Source organism: Salmo salar, unplaced genomic scaffold (genome assembly GCF_965601325.2).
Source record: "Salmo salar unplaced genomic scaffold, fSalSal1 ptg000206l, whole genome shotgun sequence".
Classification (NCBI taxonomy): domain Eukaryota; kingdom Metazoa; phylum Chordata; class Actinopteri; order Salmoniformes; family Salmonidae; genus Salmo; species Salmo salar.
In genome coordinates, this window is record NW_027675329.1 from 151,824 (window position 1) to 171,505 (window position 19,682).

Genomic DNA, 19,682 nt, shown 5'->3' on the forward strand with positions numbered 1-19,682 from the left:
ATGTGGAGAAGAAAAAAACGTACCATTGAACTCGGCTTGGAAAAGCAGCTGATCCATTTTAACTTTGACTGCTGCTTTTCTTTGCTGAGGCAGCCTCTTCAGGGTTGTGGCACCAGGCTCATGGCAAAGAGAGTCTCTTCATCCTCCTTCCTGTGAGCATCAGGTTGGGCTGCATCCCTCTCGACGGCTTGGAGGAGCCTCTGCTGAAATGAGTTGAGTGGATCTGGAACCTTCGATGACGCCTGGTGTGACGTTGTTCCTCTTCGTTTCTCTCTCTGTTTGTCTCCACGGCCACATCCTGTTCAACGAGGTCCTCAGTGGTCACTTCCGTGAGGTTCATAATAATCTCAGGTGGTCCTAGATCCAGAGGTGCTTCCTCCATTTCATCGTCTTCCATGGCTGCACCGATGGTGGTGATACTTGTGGATGATGTAGACATTGTAGAGGGTCTCGCTGCACCGATGGTGGTCATACTTGTGGATGATGTAGACATTGTAGAGGGGTCTCGCTGCACCGATGGTGGTCATACTCGTGGATGATGTAGACATTGTAGAGGGTCTCGCTGCAGCGGTGGAGGCGATGGTCGCAGTTGTAGGTGACATTGAGGGTCTTGATGCACCGGTGGGGACAACACTTGTGGATGATGTAGTAGAGGGTCTGGCTGTAAAATTGCCACTCGTTGCCCTAGGCACAATAAATGGATCCAGAAAAGAAAGAATGTGGCAGAAGCACCAAGGCTGCTGGCCTGAAGCTGCTGACCCAGACCTCTTCTTCTCTTTCTCTGTCCTTCTCTCTCTCTCTGATACCTGTCCCTGAGTCCTCTCCACTTCCTCCTCCAGTCTTCTTCTACATAGACATGATAAGCCAAACCATTACCTAGCATACCTATAGTTATTAGATAGTTATCATGGATATGTCACCTACTGTACACATAGACACACACACGGTTATCTGACCAAATTATCAGGGGTACAGTAGTATCTACCATTTCTAGGACTATTTATGACATACACACTCACTCTTTCAAACATGATTATTTGGTAAAGTTATCAGGGGTAGTAACTAGCATAATTTATTTGACTATTTCTTTCACACACACACCTCATTGGCTAGGTTAGCAAGCTAGGTTAGCTAGCTAGCTAACTAGCCACATCTAGCACGTGCTCACTACTAAACTGACCTGGCAATCCTACTATCGTGGTCACTTGTCTCCAAGCAGCATTTTTTGTGTTTATGTCCCTGTAGCTGTCAGCAGTTGTGTCAAAAAGACACGGTTTTGAGGATACTGCGAAAATGATTCTCTCCTCCATGTGTACAACCGCATGCGACCATCTGCAAAAGGTGCCTGCATCAGTATAGTTGCCTAGCTGCGCAAAATGTTACGTAGCAGTGATGCAATGACGCAGTCGGTGTGTTCGAAGCGTCAGTATAGTTGCGTAGCTGCGCAAAATGTTACGTAGCAGTGATGCAATGACGCAGTCGGTGTGTTCGAAGCGTAAGTGACCCGTTATACAAAATAAGAATTGTTCTTATCAGCCTGACTAGGGCTGGGCGATATATCGATATAAAAAAATATATCGATATATATTTTAAATGTGATATGAAATTAGACCATTTCGCATATATCGATATAGTTGAAATTTGCGCTTTGATTCTTGCTCCAAGCAAGCTGCAGACCCGGAGCTCTCTGCGCTGCTCCCCGCGCCTCCTCTTTCATGCACAGAGGGCGGAGGGGCAGGAACAGACACTTCAACAAACATGGAGGAAGCAACAGCGTCTGCGGAGCGTTTTGACGAGGAATTGGTTAGTAAAAGAAAAAGCATTGGCTCAGTAATTTGGAGATGGTTCGGATTCAAAGTATCAGATGAGCAACAAAATCACGTTATATGTAGGCAGTGCCATAAAAAAAAGTTACAGCCAGGGGTGGAAGCACTACAAATCTTTTTCACCACCTAAAACAGTGGCACAAACTGCAATACGAAGAGTGTGTGAAACTGCGCGCTGCAGAAGCCCCAGCCGCAAGCCGTCGACAACCCGAAAAAGCCCCGAAACAAAGCTCACTGCAAACTTCATTTTCCCGCAGTGAGCCTTTATGAAAAGAAAATTGGCAAGTGGTGTACTATAACTAAAGCGGTGTCCTATCACATTGCTAAAGATATGGTCCCTGTTGCAACTGTGGAACAAGTCGGATTCAAAAAGCTACTGAAAACTATGGACCCGAGATATGAGCTTCCCAACTACTTTACACGAGAAGCACTGCCACAAATGTCCACTGAAGTCAGGCAGAGCCTTGCTGACCGGCTCGCTAACGGGACCCATTTTGGCGTTGACCAGCGATATGTGGGTCGAGCAGGACAATGTGAGCCTTTACATGAAGCGTGACATGTTCACTTCATTCAACGACTGGGGGAGATGAAAACAGCGTCGTGTCTCCAAAACAAGTTATTTCCCCCCAGGATCACACCGGTGAGCATATAGCTGAGGCCTCGCAGGACGCAAGCTGGGAAACTCCAAGAAAAGCATCCGGTTGCTATAACAACCGCCAACGGGAGCGACGTCGTCAGAGCGGTGGAGCTGAACGATGAGGATGCAGTGCTTCGGTCAGACTACACTTGGCTATTGGGGAGTGCAGTGTTTTATTAAGGACTATTCACATATTTTACTTTAAAGAAAAAAACATTAAAATATTAGTTTTTCATTATTTTCCTTTGTGTCTGTCTGCAACTTTTTTTGTTTTATGCTGCTGTCTTGGCCAAAAATTGATTAATAAAACACAAAACATAAAGTGCTAAAAGTAAAATCACTTACAATACAGGATGGTAGATTTCAGAACCATATTTATTAGGTTATTGGATAAGAATTAGTGATGCATTGATGTGTTTACCACTTTAATGTTACAGCTGGTAAAGGTGAGGTAATTATGACTTTAAAATGCTGGTTAGCCTGTTGATATCATCAAGGTAACATATTTAGTTATTATGATAGACTATAGTTTTTTCTCTGGATTGAAGAGCCAACTGCAAAGTAACTAGAAACTAATGTTGACACGTAGGTAGGCCTAAACATTGTGGAGTTTTTAGTGGAGTAGAAATATGAAGTAGCATTAAATACTAAGCATAAATACTAAGAACAACAACAAGAACGAAACATCAGTAAATGTACATACAGTATAGTCATCATTTATAAATTATACACAAATAATAATACATAAAAATCACTTACAGGATTAAAATTCACTAAATAAATGAATATAATATTTGATATTTATGATTAGGACTGGCGTTGATTAAAAAAAATAAACTATGAAACAAGAAAATATTAATGTAGAATATTTCTAAAGCTTGATTTTGGAAAGCACTTAGTTGTATGAGTGTGTTAAAGTGAAAACAGAGTCAAATTTTCTCGCATAAGCACATTTGTTTAATAGTTTTTTTTATGTTTCTGACAGGACATGGCATGAATGACAAGCGCGTCACCCGGGCCATTTCTCTGTGCAAGAGAATTGTAAGCTGTTTTTGGTACAGCTGGAAGAAAAGGAGACATCTTGCTGAAGTCCAGATTCAGCTGGGTCTGCCAAGTCACCAACTCATAACCGAGTCTGCCACACGCTGGGGATCAAGGCAGCAGATGATAGAGAGAGTCCTGGAGCAGGAAGGAGCACTGGCCAAAGTCCTGTCTAATGACAAAAAGACCAGGCACCTTGTCCCTACCTGGCAGGACTTAGAGGTCCTAGAAGCAGTCCAAAAGGTCCTGAAACCTCTCCAGGACTTTACCGATGCTTTGTCAGGTGAGGAGTACGTCACTCTATCATATGTAAAACCTGTGCTGCACCTTTTTAACGACAGTCTCCTGGCATGTGATAGCGAGCTTTGCAAATCGATCAAGACCAGCATTGTTGAGTACCTCAACCGCAAGTATTCTGACCCAGCCACTACTGACCTATTGGAGATGGCTTCATTTGTGGATCCACGCTTCAGGGCCACCTATATCCCAAGTGAAAAAGTTGATGCATTGAAGCACAGAGCTGTCTTGGAGGTGGAGACGCTACTGGCTGATCAGAGCAGCTGTCAACCGCCTTACCTACGTGTGCCAACTGAGCCTGCAGATGGAGAAGCAGCAGTGGCACCAAAAGCTAAGACACTGGCAAGCTTCTTCAAGCAGCGCACAGCCACCACCACTGCGCCACCAACCAAGAGGGAGGCTATTGAAAATGAACTGTCAAGTTACTTGCAGTCAGCAAGTGTGGAGAGTGACACTGATCCCCTCAAGTGGTGGAAGGATCATGAAGTTGTCTTTCCAGCTCTGAGCCACCTGGCAAAAAAAGTATCTCTTGCTACCAGCTACCAGTTCACCCTCCGAAAGGGTTTTCAGCTGCAGTGGCAATATCGTGACCTGCCACAGAGCATCTCTGAAGCCGGATGCCGTTGACAAGCTGGTGTTTCTCGTACAAAATCTTTAAACGAAGGAGGACACGCTTGTCTTCTAATGTCTACCTCAAGACAGCATTACTGTTTATCAAAGTAAAAAAAGAGGGGAAAATGTTTATTGAGTTGATAGTCTGTTTCTTGTGCAACTGGTTGAGGCTGTTCAGATAAGAAATTGAGTTAACAAAAAGCAAATGGTAATCTCAGGCTGATGTTTAAAACACATTTTCTCAAACTGAGCACTTTATTTTGTTCTTTATTTATATATAATTGCTGCCCTTACTAGGGTTTGTCATATTTTATTATTTTGTAATGTTCGTTATTTGCATCTGTGGATTTGTTAGAAAGGAGAAGAAATCTGTAATTTGATTTTAATAAGCCATTTAAAAGTTGTCAAACTAAAAAAAAAGTTGACTTTTCTCATAAATATATATAATATTTATTTCAGAAAAAAATAGGCCTATTTTATTTTATAGGCTATTTTTGTTTAAGATATTTTTATTTATTTAAATGTGCACCTTATGGAGCTTTGATTTAAAAAAAGGTCGTCCTGTTGTTCTACAGTGTTTATGTTTACATGTTGTTGTTATTTGAACAGCTGAGCATTTAATCTGAACCAGGTGAAGAGCCCTGTTTATTATTTATTCATTTGATTTTTCAACTGTTCACTGAAATAGCCGCTTTCAATAAAACTACTTGAGACATGTCATATCTGGCTTTGACTTTGACTGAACATTTGCTCTCACTTTGCGGAAAAAATATCAGGATATATATCTTATATCGATATTCAGCCTAAATATATCAGGATATGACTTTTGGTCCATATCGCCCAGCCCTGCCTACCAGACATCTTCTTGAGAGAAGATAAGGTCAGGGACTCCTGTCTTACTCTCCGTCATGTTGAAATAGGTTTCTGTCACTGTCTTACTTTCTTCTCTCCACACCACTGTGATCTATATAGTGGTGTTGGCTGGTCTCCACACCACTGTGATCTATATAGTGGTGTTGGCTGGTCTCCACACCACTGTGATCTATATAGTGGTGTTGGCTGGTCTCCACACCACTGTGATCTATATAGTGGTGTTGGCTGGTCTCCACACCACTGTGATCTATATAGTGGTGTTGGCTGGTCTCCACACCACTGTGATCTATATAGTGGTGTTGGCTGGTCTCCACACCACTGTGATCTATATAGTTTATTATCATAGTTTCTCACAGATCCTGGCTTCCACTGTTAGAATGGCTGGGCGAGAGGTGGTCGGCCTTTTTTCATATCCTGAGAGAGAGAGAGGATATATTACATAAAGTTATCACAGATGCAAACAATTTAAAACAGTATAGTAAATATGATTTATATTTTCTAGTCTGAGAGGTTCTGAATAGAACCTGTTTCCAAACAGTATGAATAATAACAATGTCTGGGCTGATGGGCAGTTCAGTGAGTTGGAGCCTTTGATTGCCCTGCCTCTGGGAGCCTGTCGACTTGTTACATGATTACTGAGTGAAAGAGAGCCTATGAAAGTTTTCATGGAGGGTGGGTGCCACCTGGTGGCTGAACCTGAGATCATTAGTCGAAAGGCTAAGTGATTCTCTTCCTGAGAAGAAGCTGACAGCCTTCAAACAGAGCAAAAAAAGTGGTCCCAAAACAATGTCAAAATGAATAAAAAAATTATACCTTAAAGCAGAACTACCCCACCATGTCTGGACCTTACAACAGAACTACCCCACCATGTCTGGACCTTACAACAGAACTACCCCACCATGTCTGGACCTTACAACAGAACTACCCCACCATGTCTGGACCTTACAACAGAACTACCCCACCATGTCTGGACCTTACAACAGAAATACCCCACCATGTCTGGACCTTACAGCAGAACTACCCCACCATGTCTGGACCTTAGAGCAGAACTACCCCACCATGTCTGGACCTTACAACAGAAATACCCCACCATGTCTGGACCTTACAGCAGAACTACCCCACCATGTCTGGACCTTACAACAGAACTACCCCACCATGTCTGGACCTTAGAGCAGAACTACCCCACCATGTCTGGACCTTACAACAGAACTACCCCACCATGTCTGGACCTTAGAGCAGAACTACCGAACCATGTGAAAACATGCCTGATATCTCTGGACTTTGTTAACCTACAGCATTTATTAAGCAAATAATATTTTTTTTCTGCTGCTACTTGTGGTATGGAGCTTACAATGCCAGGGTTGTAGGTTCAATTCCCACGGCCACACAAACATAACATGTATACACGCATGACTGTAAATAACTTTGTTTAAATGTAATATATTACAAAAGTATTTTTCTCTTCATCCTGAAGTGATTTGTCTGTGTTTCCAGTCTAGAGGTTAACTGATCATTTCATGGTGTGACTGTAAACACTGATAAAGTATCATATACATCATGTTGGTGTGACTGTAAACACTGATAAAGTATCATATACATCATGTTGGTGTGACTGTAAACACTGATAAAGTATCATAAACATCATGTTGGTGTGACTGTAAACACTGATAAAGTATCATATACATGTTGGTGTGACTGTAAACACTGATAAAGTATCATATACATCATGTTGGTGTGACTGTAAACACTGATAAAGTATCATAAACATCATGTTGATATGACTGTAAACACTGATAAAGTATCATATACATCATGTTGGTGTGACTGTAAACACTGATAAAGTATCATATACATCATGTTGGTGTGACTGTAAACACTGATAAAGTATCATAAACATCATGTTGATATGACTGTAAACACTGATAAAGTATCATATACATCATGTTGGTGTGACTGTAAACACTGATAAAGTATCATATACATCATGTTGGTGTGACTGTAAACACTGATAAAGTATCATAAACATCATGTTGGTGTGACTGTAAATACTGATAAAGTATCATAAACATCATGTTGGTGTGACTGTAAAAGGGATTGGTTGGACAACAACAAAATAATCTCAAAATTAAAATTCAAGCATTATACGGCATTTTAAATGACTTGCCTAGTTAAATAAAATAAAACATATGACCATGGTTTGTTTATGTGGTCTATTCAGCATGGCTCTGTTCTGCCCTGCCTTGCCCCCTTGTGGAGCTCAAAAGTTACTTTCTTACTGTTAGAACTCAAATCTGGGATTTTGTCAATGCAATAAACTATTTTTATGTTATTTGTAATATTGTTTTATTGCTATATCCTTATATTGTATTCTAATGAATAATTCCTCTTTATTCTGTACTTTCAGAAACCACAAACAGTATTTGCCAATATCATAACTGGAACTGGACATCTTTCCAGCTGAAGATTGAGGACAGCTTTTGTATGCTAACGTTCTCTCCTTAATAGTTTTACTGGATGGAAACACAGCAAGAAAACACATAGGCCAATATGTAATAGTCGTCTATTTTATTGAAGTATTGGTAGTTGGTTCAACAACAACTTGTTTTACTAGAGGACAAAAAAAATGGAATATGCATAACCCATATTTAATATTCATGCAGTGACTGAACAACAACTGCATTTCCACCCCCACCTCTAAAGGCATAGTATCATGGCAGGTCACCTGTCAAGTCACCTGTCAGGTCAGTCAGTCACTTATTGCTGCAGATGTGCTCAATAATGCTTGAGCTAGGGCTGGGCGATATGGACCAAAAGTCATATCCTGATATATTTAGGCTGAATATCGATATAAGATATATATCCTGATATTTTTTCCGCAAAGTGAGAGCAAATGTTCAAAGTCAAAGTCAAAGCCAGATATGACATGTCTCAAGTAGTTTTATTGAAAGCGGCTATTTCAGTGAACAGTTGAAAAATCAAATGAATAAATAATAAACAGGGCTCTTCACCTGGTTCAGATTAAATGCTCAGCTGTTCAAATAACAACAACATGTAAACATAAACACTGTAGAACAACAGGACGACCTTTTTGAAATCAAAGCTCCATAAGGTGCACATTTAAATAAATACAAATATCTTAAACAAAAATAGCCTATAAAATAAAATAGGCCTATCTTTTTCTGAAATAAATATTATATATATTTATGAGAAAAGTCACCTTTTTTTTTAGTTTGACAACTTTAAATGGCTTATTAAAGTCAAATTACAGATTTCTTCTCCTTTCTAACAAATCCACAGATGCAAATAACAAACATTACAAAATAATAAACTATGACAAACCCTAGTAAGGGCAGCAATTATATATAAATAAAGAACAAAATAAAGTGCTCAGTTTGAGAAAATGTGTTTTAAACATCAGCCTGAGATTACCATTTGCTTTTTGTTAACTCAATTTCTTATCTGAACAGCCTCAACCAGTTGCACAACAAACAGACTATCAACTCAATAAACATTTTCCCCCTCTTTTTTTACTTTGATAAACAGTAATGCTGTCTTGAGGTAGACATTAGAAGACAAGCGTGTCCTCCTTCGTTTAAAGATTTTGTGCGAGAAACACCAGCCTGTCAACGGCATCCGGCTTCAGAGATGCTCTGTGGCAGGTCACGATATTGCCACTGCAGCTGAAAACCCTTTCGGAGGGTGAACTGGTAGCTGGTACCAAGAGATACTTTTTTTGCCAGGTGGCTCAGAGCTGGAAAGACAACTTCATGATCCTTCCACCACTTGAGGGGATCAGTGTCACTCTCCACACTTGCTGACTGCAAGTAACTTGACAGTTCATTTTCAATAGCCTCCCTCTTGGTTGGTGGCGCAGTGGTGGTGGCTGTGCGCTGCTTGAAGAAGCTTGCCAGTGTCTTAGCTTTTGGTGCCACTGCTGCTTCTCCATCTGCAGGCTCAGGCACAGTTGGCACACGTAGGTGAGGCGGTTGACAGCTGCTCTGATCAGCCAGTAGCGTCTCCACCTCCAAGACAGCTCTGTGCTTCAATGCATCAACTTTTTCACTTGGGATATAGGTGGCCCTGAAGCGTGGATCCACAAATGAAGCCATCTCCAATAGGTCAGTAGTGGCTGGGTCAGAATACTTGCGGTTGAGGTACTCAACAATGCTGGTCTTGATCGATTTGCAAAGCTCGCTATCACATGCCAGGAGACTGTCGTTAAAAAGGTGCAGCACAGGTTTTACATATGATAGAGTGACGTACTCCTCACCTGACAAAGCATCGGTAAAGTCCTGGAGAGGTTTCAGGACCTTTTGGACTGCTTCTAGGACCTCTAAGTCCTGCCAGGTAGGGACAAGGTGCCTGGTCTTTTTGTCATTAGACAGGACTTTGGCCAGTGCTCCTTCCTGCTCCAGGACTCTCTCTATCATCTGCTGCCTTGATCCCCAGCGTGTGGCAGACTCGGTTATGAGTTGGTGACTTGGCAGACCCAGCTGAATCTGGACTTCAGCAAGATGTCTCCTTTTCTTCCAGCTGTACCAAAAACAGCTTACAATTCTCTTGCACAGAGAAATGGCCCGGGTGACGCGCTTGTCATTCATGCCATGTCCTGTCAGAATCATAAAAAAAAACTATTAAACAAATGTGCTTATGCGAGAAATTTGACTCTGTTTTCACTTTAACACACTCACACAACTAAGTGCTTTCCAAAATCAAGCTTTAGAAATATTCTACATTAATATTTTCTTGTTTCATAGTTTATTTTTTTTAAATCAACGCCAGTCCTAATCATAAATATCAAATATTATATTCATTTATTTTCTGAATTTTAATCCTGTAAGTGATTTTTATGTATTATTATTTGTGTATAATTTATAAATGATGACTATACTGTATGTACATTTACTGATGTTTCGTTCTTGTTGTTGTTCTTAGTATTTATGCTTAGTATTTAATGCTACTTCATATTTCTACTCCACTAAAAACTCCACAATGTTTAGGCCTACCTACGTGTCAACATTAGTTTCTAGTTACTTTGCAGTTGGCTCTTCAATCCAGAGAAAAAACTATAGTCTATCATAATAACTAAATATGTTACCTTGATGATATCAACAGGCTAACCAGCATTTTAAAGTCATAATTACCTCACCTTTACCAGCTGTAACATTAAAGTGGTAAACACATCAATGCATCACTAATTCTTATCCAATAACCTAATAAATATGGTTCTGAAATCTACCATCCTGTATTGTAAGTGATTTTACTTTTAGCACTTTATGTTTTGTGTTTTATTAATCAATTTTTGGCCAAGACAGCAGCATAAAACAAAAAAAGTTGCAGACAGACACAAAGGAAAATAATGAAAAAATAATATTTTAATATGTGTTTTTCTTTAAAGTAAAATATGTGAATAGTCCTTAATAAAACACTGCACTCCCCAATAGCCAAGTGTAGTCTGACCGAAGCACTGCATCCTCATCGTTCAGCTCCACCGCTCTGACGACGTCGCTCCCGTTGGCGGTTGTTATAGCAACCGGATGCTTTTCTTGGAGTTTCCCAGCTTGCGTCCTGCGAGGCCTCAGCTATATGCTCACCGGTGTGATCCTGGGGGGAAATAACTTGTTTTGGAGACACGACGCTGTTTTCATCTCCCCCAGTCGTTGAATGAAGTGAACATGTCACGCTTCATGTAAGGCTCACATTGTCCTGCTCGACCCACATATCGCTGGTCAACGCCAAAATGGGTCCCGTTAGCGAGCCGGTCAGCAAGGCTCTGCCTGACTTCAGTGGACATTTGTGGCAGTGCTTCTCGTGTAAAGTAGTTGGGAAGCTCATATCTCGGGTCCATAGTTTTCAGTAGCTTTTTTGAATCCGACTTGTTCCACAGTTGCAACAGGGACCATATCTTTAGCAATGTGATAGGACACCGCTGTAGTTATAGTACACCACTTGCCAATTTTCTTTTCATAAAGGCACACTGCGGGAAAATGAAGTTTGCAGTGAGCTTTGTTTCGGGGCTTTTTCGGGTTGTCGACGGCTTGCGGCTGGGGCTTCTGCAGCGCGCAGTTTCACACACCACTGTTTTAGGTGGTGAAAAAGATTTGTAGTGCTTCCACCCCTGGCTGTAACTTTTTTTATGGCACTGCCTACATATAACGTGATTTTGTTGCTCATCTGATACTTTGAATCCGAACCATCTCCAAATTACTGAGCCAATGCTTTTTCTTTTACTAACCAATTCCTCGTCAAAACGCTCCGCAGACGCTGTTGCTTCCTCCATGTTTGTTGAAGTGTCTGTTCCTGCCCCTCCGCCCTCTGTGCATGAAAGAGGAGGCGCGGGGAGCAGCGCACAGAGCTCCGGGTCTGCAGCTTGCTTGGAGCAAGGATCAAAGCGCAAATTTCAACTATATCGATATATGCGAAATGGTCTAATTTCATATCACATTTAAAATATATATCGATATATTTTTTATATCGATATATCGCCCAGCCCTAGTCAGGCTGATAAGAACAATTCTTATTTTGTATAACGGGTCACTTAGGATGGCAGTAGCATTGTTGACGAAATGCAGGCATCGCAGCAGAATTAGGAAGCGGTCTTGGGAAAAGAGGGTGGCAAAGAAGGGAGTTGCAAACATAGGATCTGTGCTCCAGTATTCTCTTAGGGAGTTCTTCTTTACTATCCCCATGAGGAGGACTGTCACCAGGAAGGTATACATTTCACTCATTGTGGTTGTCACCCATTTAGCGAGTTTCCCCCCTCACTCCTGGCTCTCTCTTCTCTTGTAGCTCCAAGGCATAGCGATTGGTCTCCTGTACTATGGTTTCCCACCAGCTCCTCTGTCAGAAACAACTTGAAGCACTCTGCCTCAGATGGAAATGGACTCCAGACTGGGACTCATCAAAACAAACAGCAGGGCCAGGAGGGGTGAAATGACTGGTGGCCTTCCAGCTACCACAGAACTCCTGTACTTCATCCACTGTCGGTCTCCCTCCATCACCACCAGCATCTTCAAAGGGACCTGGTACTTGGTCAGTGGACAAGGGAACCTCAGATTCAGGGTTCTCAATGGCTACAAGGTTGGGGGGGGGGGGGGGGCAGCTCCTCACTGTCAGAATCTGATTCCTGACTTTCAGACTCAGACTCATTGTCAGAATTGTAAAAAAAATCTACAGAATTTCCACATTTGTGAGTTGTCTCCTTTTGAAAGACATTGCTAATGCTACAGCTTAGCTCACTAGCTACATACATAAACAACAACACTGAATGGCTCAGAGTGAGAGGGGACGTGATTGACTGCCGGCGTGCGTCACTTGTATCAATAAATCACCATCAGAAAATGTTTTGTGAGGTAATTATTTGTGTATTTATTGTTTTATTCACATGTTTTCAATTCTGGGTGACAAATCATGCATTCCGATTCTTGCATAGATTGTAATGGGCACATATTATGTGTGTAAAATACTTATTTGAAGGTTATACTGATTATGATGAGCTAAGCTAATTCCAGCTATGTGTATGGAGCCATGTTTGTTGACATACAATGCATTCTGGGTTTCACGTAATCATCCGTTTGACCAAAGATGTTATAACAAAATGAGGTGAGTAAGAGTTCACTCATTTTTTGAATACTTCCGGAAATGAATGGTGGGATGTGAACGACGGTAGATGACACACCCCTTCAACACTATAAACAGACCAAACTCATCTTGTCTTTTATTATCTTCGGTTTCTGTGAGGGGAAAATGCATGACTGCGCGCTGAAACTAATCGTCGGATTACTGTCGATTTCTAGAAAGTGTTTTACCTAATTATTTCGATCAATGGTGAGCTCACCCCGTGATGTGATTAATTATACATAGTAATTGCAATTAGCTAATTCATATTGTAGTTTACGTCAGCCGAGAGTTAGAAAATATGACCGCTTGTGTTGGGTCAATCTATCCTCAGTTAGCGCTACGACAAATGTAGCCTACATTTTTTCCGGTTAGGATGATTGTGTTGTGCTATATATATATTTCTGTGAATATCTGAACCATTTGCATCCAAAAATAAACTGCTCACATTCTGGAGATAAACTTTGTAAGGACTGTGTGTGTTTTGTGTAAATAGTTTCTGAAAAAAGTGTGTCCAGCTCAAACGCTGATTGTTGCGTCATTGGAAACTGTCCGTTGTAAACGAGTGTTCTAAATGAGTGTTCTAAAGAGCGTTCTAAACGAGGGTTCTAAATGAGGGTTCTAAAGAGCGTTCTAAATGAGCGTTCTAAATGAGTGTTGTAAATGAGTGTTCTGAGTGTTCTAAATGAGCGTTCTAAATGAGGGTTCTAAAGAGCATTCTAAATGAGCGTTGTAAATGAGTGTTCTAAAATAGGGTTCTAAAAGAGGGTTCTAAACGAGGGTTGTAAATGAGTGTTCTAAAGAGCGTTCTAAATGAGGGTTCTAAATGAGTGTTCTAAAGAGGGTTCTAAAGAGCATTCTAAATGAGCGTTGTAAATGAGTGTTCTAAAATAGGGTTCTAAAAGAGGGTTCTAAAAGAGGGTTCTAAATGAGCGTTCTAAACGAGGGTTCGTATGAGGGTTCTAAATGTGTGTTCTAAATGAGTGTTCTAATGAGCATTCTAAACGAGGGTTCTAAATGAGGGTTCTAAATGAGGGTTTTAAAATAGCGTTCTAAATGAGGGTTCTAAAAGAGCGTTCTAAACGAGCGTTCTAAACGAGTGTTCTAAATTAGTGTTTGTAATGAGGGTTCTAAATGTGTGTTCTAAATGAGGGTTCTAATGAGTGTTCTAAATGAGGGTTCTAAACGAACGTTCTAAATGAGGGTTTTAAAATAGCGTTCTAAATGAGGGTTCTAAATGAGGTTTCTAAATGAGTGTTCTAAAGAGCGTTCTAAAAGAGTGTTCTAAAAGAGGGTTCTAAAAGAAGCGTTCTAAAAGAGGGTTCTAAAAGAGCGTTCTAAAAGAGTGTTCTAAAAGAGCGTTCTAAATTAGTGTTCGTAATGAGGGATCTAACTGTGTGTTCTAAATGAGCGTTCTAAATGAGCGTTCTAAATGAGTGTTCTAAATGAGTGTTGTAAAAGAGCGTTCTAAATGAGGGTTCTAAATGAGCGCTGTAAATGAGTGTTGTAAATGAGCGTTGTAAATGAGCGTTCTAAATGAGCGTTCTAAATGAGTGTTAGGCTATATAGTGCACTGTGTTTGACCAAGGTCCACAGGTAATTGTAGTGCACAATTTAGTGTTCTAATCACACAGCGCTTCAGGAACCACTGTAGAACGATCACACCCCGTGTGACAGGCAGCCAGGTTAGGGTTAGGAGGTGTTACTAGACAGACAGACAGTCAGGTTAGGAGGTGTCACTAGACAGACAGACAGACAGACAGGTTAGGGTTAGGAGGTGTTACTAGACAGACAGACAGACAGACAGGTTAGGGTTAGGAGGTGTTACTGTACAGACAGACAGACAGACAGACAGGTTAGGGTTAGGAGGTGTTACTGTACAGACAGACAGGTTAGGGTTAGGAGGTGTTACTAGACAGACAGACAGACAGACAGACAGGTTAGAGTTAGGAGGTGTTACTGAACAGACAGACAGACAGACAGGTTAGGGTTAGGAGGTGTTACTATACAGACAGACAGACAGACAGACAGACAGACAGGTTAGGAGGTGTTACTGTACAGACAGACAGGTTAGGGTTAGGAGGTGTTACTAGACAGACAGACAGACAGGTTAGGGTTAGGAGGTGTTACTGTACAGACAGACAGACAGACAGACAGACAGACAGGTTAGGGTTAGGAGGTGTTACTGTACAGACAGACAGACAGACAGGTTAGGGTTAGGAGGTGTTACTGAACAGACAGACAGACAGGTTAGGAGGTGTTACTATACAGACAGACAGACAGACAGGCAGGCAGACAGACAGGTTAGAGTTAGGTGTTACTATACAGACAGACAGACAGGCAGGCAGACAGACAGGTTAGAGTTAGGAGGTGTTACTGTACAGACAGACAGACAGACAGACAGACAGACAGACAGACAGACAGGTAGGTTAGGACGTGTTACTATACAGACAGACAGACAGGTTAGGGTTAGGAGGTGTTACTATACAGACAGGCAGCCAGGTTAGGGTTAGGAGGTGTTACTAGACAGACAGACAGTCAGGTTAGGAGGTGTCACTAGACAGACAGACAGACAGACAGGTTAGGGTTAGGAGGTGTTACTAGACAGACAGACAGACAGACAGGTTAGGGTTAGGAGGTGTTACTGTACAGACAGACAGACAGACAGACAGGTTAGGGTTAGGAGGTGTTACTGTACAGACAGACAGGTTAGGGTTAGGAGGTGTTACTAGACAGACAGACAGACAGACAGACAGGTTAGAGTTAGGAGGTGTTACTGAACAGACAGACAGACAGACAGGTTAGGGTTAGGAGGTGTTACTATACAGACAGACAGACAGACAGACAGACAGGTTAGGAGGTGTTACTGTACAGACAGACAGGTTAGGGTTAGGAGGTGTTACTAGACAGACAGACAGACAGGTTAGGGTTAGGAGGTGTTACTGTACAGACAGACAGACAGACAGACAGACAGACAGGTTAGGGTTAGGAGGTGTTACTGTACAGACAGACAGACAGACAGGTTAGGGTTAGGAGGTGTTACTGAACAGACAGACAGACAGGTTAGGAGGTGTTACTATACAGACAGACAGACAGACAGGCAGGCAGACAGACAGGTTAGAGTTAGGTGTTACTATACAGACAGACAGACAGGCAGGCAGACAGACAGGTTAGAGTTAGGAGGTGTTACTGTACAGACAGACAGACAGACAGACAGACAGACAGACAGACAGACAGGTAGGTTAGGACGTGTTACTATACAGACAGACAGACAGGTTAGGGTTAGGAGGTGTTACTATACAGACAGACAGACAGGTTAGGGTTAGGAGGTGTTACTATACAGACAGACAGACAGACGGGTTAGGAGGTGTTACTAGACAGACAGACAGACAGACAGACAGACAGACAGGTTAGAGTTAGGAGGTGTTACTGAACAGACAAACAGACAGACAGGTTAGGAGGTGTTACTATACAGACAGACAGACAGGCAGGCAGACAGACAGGTTAGGGTTAGGAGGTGTTACTGTACAGACAGACAGACAGACAGGTTAGGGTTAGGAGGTGTTACTAGACAGACAGACAGACAGACAGACAGACAGGTTAGAGTTAGGAGGTGTTACTGTACAGACAGACAGACAGACAGGTTAGGGTTAGGAGGTGTTACTGGACAGACAGACAGACAGGTTAGGGTTAGGAGGTGTTACTAGACAGACAGACAGGTTAGGGTTAGGAGGTGTTACTATACAGACAGACAGACAGACGGGTTAGGAGGTCTTACTAGACAGACAGACAGACAGACAGACAGACAGGTTAGGGTTATGAGGTGTTACTGAAAAGACAGACAGACAGGTTAGGAGGTGTTACTATACAGACAGACAGACAGGTTAGGGTTATGAGGTGTTACTGAACAGACAAACAGACAGACAGACAGGTTAGGAGGTGTTACTATACAGACAGACAGACAGACAGGCAGGCAGACAGACAGGTTAGAGTTAGGAGGTGTTACTGAACAGACAAACAGACAGACAGGTTAGGAGGTGTTACTATACAGACAGACAGACAGACAGGCAGGCAGACAGACAGGTTAGAGTTAGGAGGTGTTACTGAACAGACAGACAGACAGGTTAGGGTTAGGAGGTGTTACTATACAGACAGACAGACAGAGACAGACAGACAGGTTAGGGTTAGGAGGTGTTACTATACAGACAGACAGACAGGTTAGGGTTAGGAGGTGTTACTAGACAGACAGACAGACAGACAGGTTAGGGTTAGGAGGTGTTACTGGACAGACAGACAGACAGACAGGTTAGGGTTAGGAGGTGTTACTAGACAGACAGACAGGTTAGGGTTAGGAGGTGTTACTATACAGACAGACAGACAGGTTAGGGTTAGGAGATGTTACTAGACAGACAGACAGACAGACAGGTTAGGGTTATGAGGTGTTACTGAAAAGACAGACAGACAGACAGGTTAGGAGATGTTACTAGACAGACAGACAGACAGACAGACAGACAGACAGACAGACAGGTTAGGGTTAGGAGGTGTTACTATACAGACAGACAGACAGGTTAGGGTTAGGAGATGTTACTAGACAGACAGACAGACAGACAGACAGACAGGTTAGAGTTAGGAGGTGTTACTGTACAGACAGACAGGTTAGGGTTATGAGGTGTTACTGTACAGACAGACAGACAGACAGACAGGTTAGGGTTAGGAGGTGTTACTGAAAAGACAGACAGACAGACAGAGAGACAGACAGAGAGACAGGTTAGAGTTAGGAGGAAAAAAATGCATGGCTGCACGCTGAAACTAATCGTCGGATTACTGTCGATTTCTAGAAAGTGTTTTACCTAATTATTTCGATCAATGGTGAGCTCACCCCGTGATGTGATTAATTATACATAGTAATTGCTATTAGCTAATTCATATTGTAGTTCACGCCAGCCGAGAGTTAGAAAATATGACTGCTTGTGTTGGGTCAATCTTTCTTCAGTTAGCGCTACGACAAATGTAGCCTACATTTTTCCGGTTAGGATGATTGTATTGTGCTATATATATATATATATATATATATATATATATATACACTGCTCAAAAAAATAAAGGGAACACTTAAACAACACATCCTAGATCTGAATGAAAGAAATAATCTTATTAAATACTTTTTTCTTTACATAGTTGAATGTGCTGACAACAAAATCACACAAAAATAATCAATGGAAATCCAATTTATCAACCCATGGAGGTCTGGATTTGGAGTCACACTCAAAATTAAAGTGGAAAACCACACTACAGGCTGATCCAACTTTGATGTAATGTCCTTAAAACAAGTCAAAATGAGGCTCAGTAGTGTGTGTGGCCTCCACGTGCCTGTATGACCTCCCTACAACGCCTGGGCATGCTCCTGATGAGGTGGCGGATGGTCTCCTGAGGGATCTCCTCCCAGACCTGGACTAAAGCATCCGCCAACTCCTGGACAGTCTGTGGTGCAACGTGGCGTTGGTGGATGGAGCGAGACATGATGTCCCAGATGTGCTCAATTGGATTCAGGTCTGGGGAACGGGCGGGCCAGTCCATAGCATCAATGCCTTCCTCTTGCAGGAACTGCTGACACACTCCAGCCACATGAGGTCTAGCATTGTCTTGCATTAGGAGGAACCCAGGGCCAACCGCACCAGCATATGGTCTCACAAGGGGTCTGAGGATCTCATCTCGGTACCTAATGGCAGTCAGGCTACCTCTCAATTTAGAACACACATTTAGAACCCTCGTTTAGAACGCTCATTTAAACGCTCATTTAGAACCCTCATTTAGAACCCTCGTTTAGAACGCTCATTTAGAACGCTCATTTAGAACGCTCTTTTAGAACCCTCGTTTAGAACGCTCATTTAGAAAGCTCTTTTAGAACCCTCATTTAGAACCCTCGTTTAGAACCCTCATTTAGAACGCTCTTTTAGAACCCTCGTTTAGAACCCTCATTTAGAACCCTCATTTAGAACCCTCGTTTAGAAAACTCGTTTAGAACCCTCATTTAGAACCCTCATTTAGAACCCTCATTTAGAACGCTCATTTACAACAACAATCAGCGTTTGAGCTGGACACTTTTTTCAGAAACTATTTACACAAAAACACACACAGTCCTTACAAAGTTTATCTCCAGAATGTGAGCAGTTTATTTTTTGAAGGAAATGGTTCATATATTCACAGAAGTATATATATTTAATCACTGAACAGTAGCAGAACTAACTTCATCTGTTCCTGACTCTGGATAGTGGATTAAAAAGACCACCTGTTGTTACATCAACACCAGACATCATGATTCATGGAAATGGACATTGTATTTTATCAAATATGAAAACCTTAAATCTCTTCAAATTCAAATCAGTCAGAAAATAAGGATCGTACATAAAACAGAGCAGAATAAATCATCACATCTGGGGACCATCACCACCAGCATGACTAGTATCTATGTGGACCCTACTACAGTTTAACCAGCTCAGCTATAGTCTACACCAGCATGACTAGTATCTATGTGGACCCTACTACAGTTTAACCAGCTCAGCTATAGACTACACCAGCATGACTAGTATCTATGTGGACCCTACTACAGTTTAACCAGCTCAGCTACAGACTACACCAGCATGACTAGTATCTATGTGGACCCTACTACAGTTTAACCAGCTCAGCTATAGACTACACCAGCATGACTAGTATCTATGTGGACCCTACTACAGTTTAACCAGCTCAGCTATAGACTACACCAGCGTGACTAGTATCTA